Below are 13,634 nucleotides of genomic sequence, written 5' to 3'. Positions count from 1 at the left end.
TCGCTTATGTACACTATCATATCGTCTGCAAATAATGAAAGTTTAACTTCTTCCTTTCCGATTTGAATCCCTTTGATCCCCTTATGTTGTCTTATTGCTATTGCTAGAATTTCAAGCACTATATTAAAGAGGTATGGAGAGAGTGGACAACCTTGTCGTGTTCCTGATTTTAGTGGAATAGCTTTGAGTTTCTCTCCATTTAATTTGATGTTAGCTGACGGCTTGCTATAAATAGCTTTTATTATAGTTAGGAACGACCCTTGTATTCCTAATCTCTCTAAGACCTTTATCATAAAGGGATGTTGAATTTTGTCAAATGCTTTTTCAGCATCTAATGAAATGATTATATGGTTTTTATTGAGAAAAGTGGCTGCCTTTTGCCCTTGTCAGAAGAGACTGTCTGAGGCTAAAGTAAAGCATTTTAGAGTAATTACACTAACAGAAGAAATCTCAAAACAGCCTGGTATAGAATCTGTCATGTGGATGTTAATGGTAACTCGAATGAAGATTTATAAGAAATAGGGCAATATAGGGAGGGTGAATTACAAAATGAAAATTTTAAGGAGAAAATGTACCACTAAGTGAAATAGATTCTGTGTACAATAAGGGTACACAGATTTTAAGTTTTGTGTACAAGAGATGAAAGGATTAAGAAATGGAATAAAGAAAGTGGTGGTCTTACATCTAGATCCTACTGAGCTAACTTTCCAACTGGTGAAAATGAACTAAAGAAAAGCTTAGAGCTTGGTAAGGTGGGCCACACCTTTAATCCCAGCACTAGGAAAGCAGAGACTGGCAGATTTCTGATTTTGAGGGCAGCCTGGTTTGCAGAGCAAATTTTAGGAAAGTCAAGCTTAGGCAGTGAGGACAGAAAACTAGAGATGAAGAATGGGGGAGCTCTGTTCCAAACTCCAGTAAGGAACAGAACTTGACAACTTCAGCAACATGGTTCTGGGTTTAGAGTTATGTAAGAGAAACTTGTGAATAAAGCAACAGAGACTGGCCATATTTCAAGAAAGTTCCTGAATGGAGGCTTCATAGGTAGAAAAGCTATTGTGTGAAACTGTAAAGTAGAAGCCTGTATTGCTTGGAGAACACAAGATGTTAGAGATGACAAAGTTACCTGCCAAGGTGAGTTCCTAACAGGGATCTAAATCAGCTAAAGAGAAAGAAATGTCTTGCAGTTGACAAAGATGAACATAGTGGAAAATAAGAGGAGCACTTCAACATCAGACATGAAGATTCAGAGTTTGAAGTTTCCCCACCTGGTTTGCAGTCTTGCTTTAGTTCATAGTTTCCTCTCTATGCTTCCTTACCCATATTTTGGAATGGTAGTGTGTATCCTGTGTAATTAAAATTTGGATGTATATGATTATCTTTTTTAAAAAAATAGCTTTAGAGAGGATTACAATTAAGAGATTGTTATGCATTTCAGAAGAGACTTTGAAACAAGTTTGAGACTGTTATGGACTATGGGGACTTTTAAGTTGGACTGAATGCATTTTTGCATTATGATATAGCTATAATGGTTTGTGGGTCAGAGAGTGGAATGTAGTGTTTTCAAAGAAAATTACCTCTAAAGAGAATGGCAAGATTAGGAGATGTGGCCTTGTTGGAGGAAGTATATCTTTGTGGGTGTAGGCTTTGAGGTTTCTTATGCTCAAGCCTCCCACACTGAGTCAGTCAGTAGACTCCCTCTTACCTGAAAGATGTAGGACTCTCTGGCATTCTGCCATTACAACATCTGCCTGAAAGCTTCTATGCTCCTCACCATGATAATGAACCTATTTTCTGAAAGTGTAAGCAATGTTTTCCTTACAAGAGTCGCTGTGATTATGGTGTTTCTTCAAAGAAATAAAAACCTTAATTAATACATCCACCATGGCTAATTTAGATTGTCCCTTAAACATAAATGTAATTCAAGATACAAAAGTCAATAAACAAAACAAACAACATAAACAAGCTTGAAGGTAAAAAATCACACCAAACATCTCAGTAAATGAATTAACCTTGGCAAAATCACCCTTGCCTTCATAAAAAATTGTTAGTCAGTAAGTGCATATAGGGAAGAAATATCAACATAATACAAGCTTTAAATAACTTTAAATAATTCTATTTAAAGAATGGTCAAGGGTTTGTTATTTCACTACTGTATTGAATATTGAAAAATGAGAAAATGATTGGGCCCAGCCTTGGAGTATGAGACATGAAACAATTCTGGCCTGTAGACCTGGAATTAGCAGTTAACATCTTTACCATTTTTTTAATTAATGCTGTAGCTATGGTAGCTTTGATTTTAAACCAGAGACCTGTGTCCCTCACCCCGCACTATCCCAATAAGGATTTCTTGTGTTCTGGCATTTGAGATGACTTGACCTGCTGCCAAAGAGTAGCAGTAACAGCATTTATATAGTGCAATCTCTTTATGAAGTGTGTGTATTGTCTGACCTGTCTTCCAGCCCTGTGCTCCCTATGCACAGTTATTCTTGTAGTTGGAAACAAAATGGAGAGGCTTTTGGGGTGGGTTGGGCCATTTTGGTCATGGACATTAGCAACTTCGCACATCTAAAAGGCAGTGTCCCTGCAATCACACCCACCAGGCTCTTTAAGCACTCAGAGGATCACTACTCTTCCCAAAGCACTATTATTTATTCTGTGCGTGTGCCAACACAGTAAATGATTCTTTAAAACTCAGTCTGTATCAACATGCTGTCTTTTACTTAAATATATATGTTCTCTTTTTAAATATATTAAAATAAAATGTATATAGTTACCTTTGGAAAAAAATATAAGCTTTATATGAGAAACACAGAGTCAACATTAACCTAAATGGCAAAAGGCTTAAACAAATCCATCTGAAGTCAGAGTTTTACACTAATCCCACTAAATATTGTCTTTGAAGTATTATCTGGAGTAATAAAGTGAACAAACAAAATTTAAAGGTTACATAATAGAGAAGTAATCAAACTACCCTTATTTGCAGGTTACAAGGTATTGGAGATCCCCAAACTTCTACCAGAAAAATTTCTAGAAATAATAAATTCAACAAGGGGGCAAAATACAGAAACAACTCATACAAATCAAGAGCTTTTATATATCTTACCACAAACATGCATCAAACGAAATTAGGAAAATACTCCAAATCACAAAGAAAATAAAATAAGAAGAAATGAACCTAAGTAAGGAAGTGAAGGACCTGTAAAATGAAAACTTTAAATCTATAAAGCAATAGGCAGGGAGAGACACTAGGACAAAGAAAGACATAAATGTTCATGGATTGGCATAATTAACTATGTGAAAATGTTAATTGTTTAGTATTATTGTTTTAATGTTATTTGTTGCCATGATAAAACACCATCACAAAAATCTAGTTTAGTAGGAAAGGGTTTATATTACTTACAATTCCATATTTTATCAATAGTTGAAGAAATCCAGGAGAAGAACACAAACAGAACAGGAACCTGGAGGCAGGAACTGATACAGAGACTATAGAGGTGTACTGTTTACTGGACTGTTCTTCATTGTTTGCTTAGCCTGATTTCTAATAGAATCAAAGACAAGCATGCAAGTGGTAAGACTATCAACAATAGTCTAGGCTCTACCACACTGATCATTAATTTAGTAAAATGCTTTAGAGCTAGGTCTTATGGAGGAAATTCCTCAACTGATGACCTTTCATACAGATGTGTCTAGATTCTTTCAGGTTGATAAAACTAGCCAGGACAGCAATCAAAAGTTATTTATAGATTCAATAAAATTTCAATGAAAATCCGATTTTATTCATCACATAAATAGAAAAGAATATTCTAAAATTCATATGGAACAACAAAGGACACAAGATAGTCAAAATAATCTTTACCCATAAAATAATATTAGAAAGATTATTATTTAAGGTCTTAAGATACAAAATAGAGTTACAGTAATAAAAATGGATGACAGAAAAACAGACATGCAGAAAAATGGAATTGAATAATAAAGTGCGAGTAAACATAACCTCAGCTCTCTGCTATTTCACACAGATGCCAAAAACTTAAACTGAAGAAAAGAATATTCAACAAATTGTGTTGTATAAACTGGATATCCACATTGAGACAAATGAAATTTATCCCTATCACCTTGCACAAAACCTAAGTGCCTCAAAGACCTAAATGTGAACCCTGAAATACTAAAATAACCCAGACTGTGATGGCAGATGCCTTTAATCCCAGCACTCAGGAGGCAGAGCCAGGTGAATCTCTGTGAGTTCAAGGCCAGCTAGGTCTATGAAAGTTAGTTCCAGGACAGGCACCAAAGCTACACAAAGAAACCCTGTCTCAAAAAGCCAAAGAAAAAAGAAAAGAAAATTCTAAAAGGTAATATAGGCTGTATCTTATACCTCATATGATAGAGGTGTAATAAAGGACTTACTAATTAATAGGATTTTCTATCTGCAAGAATAAAGCCCAACATTTGACACATGAGATTTCATAAATCTAGAAATCTCCTGCACAACAAAGAATAGTCACCTGATTAGAGAGGAAACACAAGGAAAGAAAGATTCTTTGTCCACTATATATCTGATGGAATGCTGATATCTAGAATGTATGAAGAACTGAAAAACCTCAAACAAAGAAACAGAAACAAAACCTATTTAAAAGTTGCCCAAGAAAAAGACAGAGTTGTCAAAAGAAGAAAAAGAATGATTAATAAATATCTTAAAATATTTTATCATTTCTAACAATTTTAGAAACACAAATCAGTTCAACTTTTGGAACTCATCTTACCCTGGTGAGAATGTCAAAGACAAAAGTTCTGGAAAAATTTCAAGGAAAATGAAATCCTCATTTACTGTTGTTAGAATTGCAAAACTGTGCAGCAATTATAGAAGTCATTTAAGAACAGTCTAAAAATATATCTGCATATAATCCATCTATAACTATACTTGGGATGTGCCCCAACACTTGATATCTTACTCCATAGGTACGTATTTAGCCATGCTTATTATTAACAGTCTATATTTTGAAACAACTTAAAGTAATTTAACTAAGGAATAAATAATGAAAATATAATATACATGCACTAAAGAATACCATTTAGTTCTAAACAAAAGTATATTAAGAATATTATAGGTAAACATATGCATTGATAAAAGATCATATTGATTGAGGCAACTCAGATGCAAAAGAAAAACATTGAAAAATGTTCTATCTTGTCATGGACTCCTAGGTATAAACTTTCAAATGTGAGAATATATATGCATTCTCATATATATATATATATATATATATATATGATTAATGAAACAACCAGGAAAGTAAACAGAAAATTGCCATGGTCATGGATGGGGAGCTACAGTGAGGGAACAATGAGGTACAAATTATCTGATAAGTGAAATGAGAAAAGAATGATTGTAAACCAAAAGATGGTTATACAATGGTAGAACCATTTTGTAAATCAGTATAACGATTCTTCAAGAAACTGGGATGCAAATACCTTAGGATCCAGCTATATCGCTGTGCAGAATAGTTTTATGTTAACTTATTACAAGCTAAAGTCATCAGAGAAGGATCACCTCAATTAAGAAAATGTATCCATAATGTTGCATTGCATTTTCATAATTACTGTTAATTGTAAAGAGCCCAGACCATTGTGGTTGGTGCTATACCTGAGACTAATGTCCTGGGTTCATATGAAATCGGGATGAGGAAACCATGGGGAGCAAGACAGGCAGCAGCAACCCTCTATGACCTCTGTATGAGCTCCTGCATGCAAGTTTCTATTCTGTTTGAGTTACTGTTTTGACTTCCTTCAATGATATTCTAACATGAAGTTTTAGTTTTTAAGTTATACAGGTATTAATTGTTATAGGTCAATAGTTGTTCATGTTTGTTGTACATACAATCAGATCAATTAGGTTCTTTAAATATATAGAGACTGTATTCTGTCTAGATAGGAAATCTTCAACCATTTCAAGGATCTGTAGAACATGGCATTTAAATAACTTAGGATTTTGTTGACATGAGACATGATTGCTCCTGGCAGCACCCATGTATTCCTGAGAGAATGTTGAGCACCAAAGACACTTCAATTGGAGCCTGTTTTCTTCTTGACAAAAACTGACCTTTGGGCAAATAAATACCCATGCCTCAACCACTGACAAGATATACAGTATCCAAAAATGGATAAACAAGACTGTCAACTATTGCCAAGACAGGGTAAGATGGTTTTAAAAAATTTCTCTCTTTTAAAAATGATCTTTCAGTTATTCTAGGCCTTAGTCCAAGTTGGTTGCTTCAACATTGCAAATGAGACTTTGGGTAATTGCCCAGATAGCTAGTTGTCTCTGTCATAATTTGCTCACTTTGGAAGCTACTTGATTATACTTCCTGCCTGCTCAGGTCTTTGATAGGGTTAAAGATTAGTCATAGTTAGCATCCACTTATGGTCTAGCCAAGCCATTTCCAATACAAGACTTAGACTCCATAGGATAGAATATTTATCAAAACATTTAGCATATGTTCCTTGCTTAATATTGTTTATGCTGATTGTAATTCTAATCTTATACTTAATATCTGTTCCTAGTTATATTGTTTTGTATTGGGTTTGGAACTCTCTTACTTAAACAAAAGGGGGAGGTGTTGTGGGAGCTCCTTTCACTCCTTCAGCCAATAGCCTTTAAGATACCAGCCCACTTGGGAAGTAATTTTTTGAAGGTATTTATGGTGACCTTTCAGGTGGTCCTGGTCCATCAAACCATATTGGTCTGGAAGCAATCCACAGGTTCTTATTTTCTGTGCAAACAAAAGAAGAACCTCTTTTTCAAAGCAGCATATTCTTTGACTCAAATTTTTGAATCAAGATACCTTTATATTGGTGTAACTTAGCATTCCATACAATGAAATGTCTCTCTGTACTTAGCTCCTTCATAGTCAAAGTATTGAAAGGAAACACAATAATATGCATAGTACAAACTCTCTATTTTCAGTCTTTATGTATCTTATTTTTCTTGACTCCTTTGATCTATGGCATTCTGTACTGTCTCTTTAAACACTTTATTTAAAAAATTTACTTCTTTTATAACTGTCCTATAGTCTTTTTCTTTTCTCTCCCAAGCCTACATACATTTCAGCAACACTGTGATATATTTAGAGTTCTTTTACATCTGAATTTGTCTTTATTGTGTATCTGTAATCCTTTTCTGACCAAGACTCCTAAAAATTCTAAGTACTTCTTAAAAACCTAAGCGCTAGCATTGCTATGGCAAATATGACCCTGCTTGCTTGTTCCACCCAATTTAACATGTCTCTGAGTCTTCTGGGTGTGAACCATCCTCACCACCTCAACTCTAATAACCAGTTGTCCCAAGTAACTTGCAGCACACTATCCACAAACCCCATGTACATACTTGGCCTCCTGAAGGAGACAGAGTTAGCACTGGCAACCTGACCCAGGAAGCCACAATTTTAAACCCATGTGGCTTTGTTTGTTGTTGTTGTTACCACTGAATCAGGAAAACTTCTCTTAAAGGAGCCATGGCATTAAGCCATGCTTAACTCTGTTTTTTGTTTGTTTTTGTTTTGTCTAGAATTCCTTCCCAAGCTCTCTCAGGTTTTAAGTGGATTTTAGTTGGTCACGTTGATGTCAATTTGTTGAATGAAGCCACTTGTTCACCTGGTCTTGATTTAATTTTGGTATATTGTATTTATCTAAAAACAAGTCCATTTCCTTTACATTTTCCAACTTTGTAGCATATAGGCCTTTGTAGTAAGACCTAATGATTCTCTGAATTTCCTCAGTGTCTGTTGTTATGTCCCCCTTTTCTTTTCTGAGCTTGTTAATTTGAGTGTTCTTTCTCTGCTTTTTGATTAGTTTGGATAGGGGTTTGATGTACAAAGACCACCTGAAAGGTCACCATGAACACCTTCAAAAATTTACTTCCCCTAACTGCTGACTGAGCTGAACCTAGTACACAGGATACACCATGAACAGTGCTCCCAAACAGCAGGAAGCAGTTTGAATAAAACTATGCCCATATTCCTGAATATTGTCTATAAATGTTTGCTTATACTTAAAGGGGGATATGATAGAGTTATGAATAATTTGTTTTGGTATGGATCCTGGTTTATTCATACAAATTTAAGGTAAAATTTGTTATATTGTATATGTATGTTTCTGCCTTTGGTTAAGGCATTGTGTTTGTGTAGTTCATTTAAAAATGTAATGTACACTTAAATTAAATTAAAAATGTAATGTATACTTAAGAAAGAGTCATCTATAATAGTCAAGTTTCTGCTTCACTGGACATGCAGGAACTGTAGAGAAACTACTGCTGAACTTCCCTAAAGGTGAGATGATCCTTCAGGGTTTCTGCTTCATGAAAGAGTGTGTGAGACATTCTGCAGGATACAGAAGAATGTGACTAAACTGTCTTTGAAATTTACTGCTTTATGAAAAAGACTGCTGGATACTATGGGTCTGTGGACTAAAGACTGGATACCCCAGTGGTACAGAGAAACTTTGGGTGGCTTTCCAAGAAGCAAGATGTCTCTGTCATTTCTAGAGTTTTTGAAGTTCCTTACAAGATACTTTCTATTTACTTAGGTAATATTATATCTTTCTTGAGTTTTTGAGGGAGTTGAAGAATAGATAGTTACAATTACAGTTTTCCTTAGTTATGAAAAAAGATAAAGTAAATAGAAATATTGTAACTGTAACTCTTCCTTGATACCTGTTTTGTTATATGCAATTTTATGATGTTAAAGTTAAAACCTCCTTTATTATTTAAACAGAAAGGGGGATGTGATGTGGGAGTCCCCTCTGTGTGTTGTGATAACCATTAATGAATAAAGATCAATAATAGAGCTATAATAAAGAAAACGGCTTGGTATTGGCATAGAAAAGACAGGTAAAAAAATGAAATTGAATTGAAGACCTTGGTATTAACCCACACATATATGAACACTGGAGTTTTGAGAAGTTACAATTATACAATGGAAAAAAAGCATCTTCAACAAACTGCGCTTGCATAGCTGAGTGGTAACATATAGAAGAATGCTAATAGATCCATATTTTATCCATGCATGAAATTCAAGTGCAAGTGGATCAAGAACTTCAGTATAAGTCTAGCCACACTGAACCTCATAGAATAGAAAGTGGTGAGTAGCCTAAATGCATTGGCACGTAAGACCTTTTCCTAACGATAACACCAGTAGCACAGACACTGAGAGCAACAATTAATAAAATGGACCTCCTAAAACTTCTGTAAGGCAAAGGACATTGAAACACAATTAAGAAAATCTCAGAGACAGAAATTGGGGTTCAACTTGAATGTCAGAAATGCAAAACAGCCTGCCACTGACTCTTATCTTGACCTCAGTCTAAAATGGCAAGCCCACCTCCAGAAATCTCAGAATGAGACTGTCAATGAGAGCTGTCTCTTCCTGTTTTATAATCCTCCATAGTTCTGGGATTAAGGCATGTACCACTACCACCTGGTTTCTATCGCAAGATAGTATGGCTATTGGGATTAAAGGTGTGGGTTATTGCTGCCCGGTCTGTAAGGCTGGCCATGGTGGCTTTTTTACTTTTTTGATCTTTAGGCAAGTTTTATTTATGAAAATACAAAGGAAATGCCACTATATTTCCATTTTTGTCTTAAATACAAAAGAGGGCTATAACTAATATAAGAAAAATTATATACAGTAAGTACAATGACAGTATACAATATATACATTCAATAAGTACATAAACAATGTCTAGTTCACTTGCATTTGACAAATTCAGAGAAAATACTCCATATCTATCCTATCTTGGTGTCTCACTGGCAAAGTCCCACATTTCTGATTCTTTCCCAGTGTTGCTGTCTCTGTCCATAAATCTCACCTAACCTCTCTGGCCTAGCTACTAATCTTTCCACTCTTTATTAAACCAAAAGAATGTGCTTTAGAAGGGTGAGGTAAAGCAGTAAAATATTTTTCACACAGTGTGATCAAATATCCTGCAACTGGAAGACACTGTTTCTACGATATCATTCATCTCCCCTAGCTCTTACTCTTTCTCTGCCTCTACTTCTGAATAGCTTCTTAAGTTCCGAGTGGAGGGGTTAATGAAGAAATCCCATTTAAGTGCTGTTTTAAAGTCTCTCACTGTGCACCCTGTTCATTCTGTGTCTCTGTGTGAATTTCCATATATTGTAATAGGAATTTTCCCTGACAATGGGTAATATAGACACTGATCTATGGGTGTAGCAGAATGTCATTAGAGGTTATTTTTCTATGTTCCTTTAGCATAACCAAAATAATTTACTTTTTCCTACCCCATAGCTTACCTAGCCTCAGATTCTTTACTACCAAAATAATGTGATGTATGTGCCCCATTTGATGAAGTAAGTCGTAAATCTAAGCATAGAGTGGTTTGTTACTCTCATAATATTTGTGTCACATTTGCCTCAATGTAATAAAGCTCACTAAAATAAATAGTATGGTTTGAATACAGGCTCTTGGTTTCTTTTCCCTTCTGTAGCATTCAGAGTACTTTCGGTACCATGAACACCAGTCAGTAAGGCATGCAGTAGTCAGACCTTAGAAATTATATTGTTTCCTACAAAATATACTAAAAATTAGAGTTCAGCAACAACACTTGGTACTATTTTAGAAGAAAGAAAATTTGCAAATTTATAACATAAAACCTGATTATTATATTTCTATTATTCAGAATTTCTAAGATGAGACATATTTTCATAGCTATAGTAAAACCTGATTGTCTGGGCTCATTATTCAATGAATGAATGATTTTATTTATAAAGATAAAGAATCCATTTAACTTAGTATATGTACCAAGTAAGCAAGATCACTGAAATGAATATGAATAGGCAAAGTAGTGAGAATTTTATGATGTAATCATGTCTCAAGAGACAAAATACCATTTGTACTGCATTCAACTCTTTACTTTTGGTCTTAAAAATATGTGCTTTTTGTAATAGCATGATAATATAGCATGATAATGATTGCTGGAAATTGTGTCTCTGCGGATGGAGATACTCTAGGGACAAATTTTACTCGTAAACACTCTTTTCGTCAGGCTATAATGCAAATGCCTTCGTCTAGAGATTTTTTCTTATCCATGAATCATATACTCACACCTTTATTTACCAAGGACATATCATATTTCCTTAATAAATATACAGGTGTTTAAGTTAATGCTTCTCCGCATGAAACCTATTGGATTATTTGTTCTAATTTGTTCATGTTTGAAAGTGTTACTAGAATCAGCAATATGGGTAAGTATTTAGAAGTGGTAGTCATGTAAGATTGACCTACTACATTTGTGTGTCTAGCTTTAATGGTGCTTCTTTTGTTATATTCCAAATGACTGCTATTCCAAGAGCAGTTTTTAATACTTAAACGTTTTTCTGATATTATATTTATTATGAAGAAAATATTGTCTTTCTCTTTTCTTTCCTCCATTTTTCCAGCACATTGATTTTTCTTGAAATTTTCTTTCTTAGTAACGGTTAATACCATATGAGAAGAATAAGACAAAGGTAAAGCAAGTAGGAAATGATGGCACCATGACAGGTCATGGTTCAGCACAGTTCAGGATGTTTTTGTTCTAATATATGTCCTACTATGGCATAAAATGTTGTTTAATTATTGCCCTGAAGTAAAATATTGTAAAGATTCAATTTGTAAGCTTTTATAATTGTAAGTCTACATAGTTTAACATGATTACATAAATTTATTAATTGAACACATTTTAATGTGTTTATATCACATTTAAATGTGATTAGATCATCACATTTTTATTCTATAACATATATATGTATATATGTAATATATATGTATATATATATATATTCACAAGTTGTGAGCTAAAGTTTGTATCTCAATCAGAGTTGGGAAGTTTGACATTACAAAATGCTAAAATTGATTTTAAATAATTTTATTTACCATTTAGTAAATTAAAGTGTGCATGCTATATTGCTCACATGGAGGCTGGATGACAATTTTAGGGACTTATTTCCTTCCTTCCATTTCAGCTTCTAGTGAACAAACCTAAAGGGTCAAGCTTATATTACTACCAGTTGTACATAGTGAGCCATATATCTGTCTCAGTAAGTTTTCTGTTACATCCTCACTGTTCTACAGTGACATTCCTAAAAGCATATCAAAACTAGCAATTACATCAAAGTGTAGGATGAAATATTTAGGTTTTCCAAATAACAATATGTTTTTTGTTTTTATATGTCTCTTTAGAAGTCTGTTCATTTAATTATTTTCCCATTAAATCTCCTTTTCAATAAAAATGATAGGTCTTTTCTAGTCTTATTAAAATAATATTCTTAGAGAGAGAAAGAGAGAGAGAATATGAATTAAAACATTGTACAAGTTCTCTAACAATTAAATTTATTTTCATGGGAGTCTTATGTATATGTGCAGCATTTTATAATGCTTGCTAAAATCTATTTTGGTGTATGATACCCACCTGCTGAAACAAATTTCTTCTGTAGCTTTCAGTTACTCAGAATATATGAGTAAAATTTCAGAGTTTTTATTTAGAAAGAAAATATTACAGAAATAAAAATAAATTTTAAAAAAGCTTTTGATTATTTGGGTATGTTTGATATTTTTAAGGTACATGGATAAAGGTATTAAATGAGCATCAACTATCCATTCTATTTCAAGATGCAACCTCTTTATGGAGGTATTTGGTGGCAATGTAGAAGAAACATAGATTATTCTCTGTCGCAAACATAGACTTGTATGTACTTTATCAAAGACAAAATTAGATGAGAATTGAGGTGTGAGGTGCTAGATTGATAGCTAGATATCAGGATCAGGGATATGAAAGAGTCAGCCACCAGCAGACTATCTTGACAGAGAGTGAAAAATACAGGTCTCAGATAGGGATCAAAACAATAACCAACACTGCCCAGAGAATCAAAACAGAGATAGATCCTTCAGGTCTTAAATACAAAGTAGTGGCTACAGATCTTGAGGCAGAATGCTAAAGCAGCCACCAACCATGCTAGGTTTAAAGTGGAACTATTTAGGATCCAGACACAAATAATGGTTAGAGATCAGAGGCAGAAAGAACAAAGTATCTGTTACTTGCTTGATCATTGAGTACACATGGGAGGATCCTGCACACAAAGAAACTGATTAGTTTGGAAGAAAGAAGTATTAGCCAAAGGGTGTAAAAGAAAAAAAGAATGATATATTTTATTAAAGCAAACAGCTGGAAGATGGAGGACCTCTGCAGGTTAGAGTCCACCTAGAAACTCTGGGTCACACTTTATGTAGGCATCTAGGTGCCCATCTTTTGGACACCTTCCTCCATTACTAGTCTGTGGGGATGGTTTTGCAGTATTTAAAATATTCTGGGAGCAGGTGTGACCTCTAGAACAGGAAGCCTCCCTTCTTAAATGGGCTAATTCTGACTTTCCGGATAAGTCAAGCTCCCATGAATCTCTTCAACCTCTCCTTTTCTGAGTGTTCAGTCAGATAAATTATAAGGCAATGTAAAATATTTTACACTTTCTAGGACATGCTTGTATCACCAAGTTAGACAAAATTTTGGAAAACATTATTTAAAAATGATATATAATTTTATTGTCAACATTTTTATAACGCATGGAATCATTTAATTGATAATCT

The sequence above is a fragment of the Chionomys nivalis genome, chromosome 4 (genome assembly GCF_950005125.1).
Source record: "Chionomys nivalis chromosome 4, mChiNiv1.1, whole genome shotgun sequence".
NCBI lineage: Eukaryota > Metazoa > Chordata > Mammalia > Rodentia > Cricetidae > Chionomys > Chionomys nivalis.
This window is presented reverse-complemented; position numbering follows the sequence as displayed.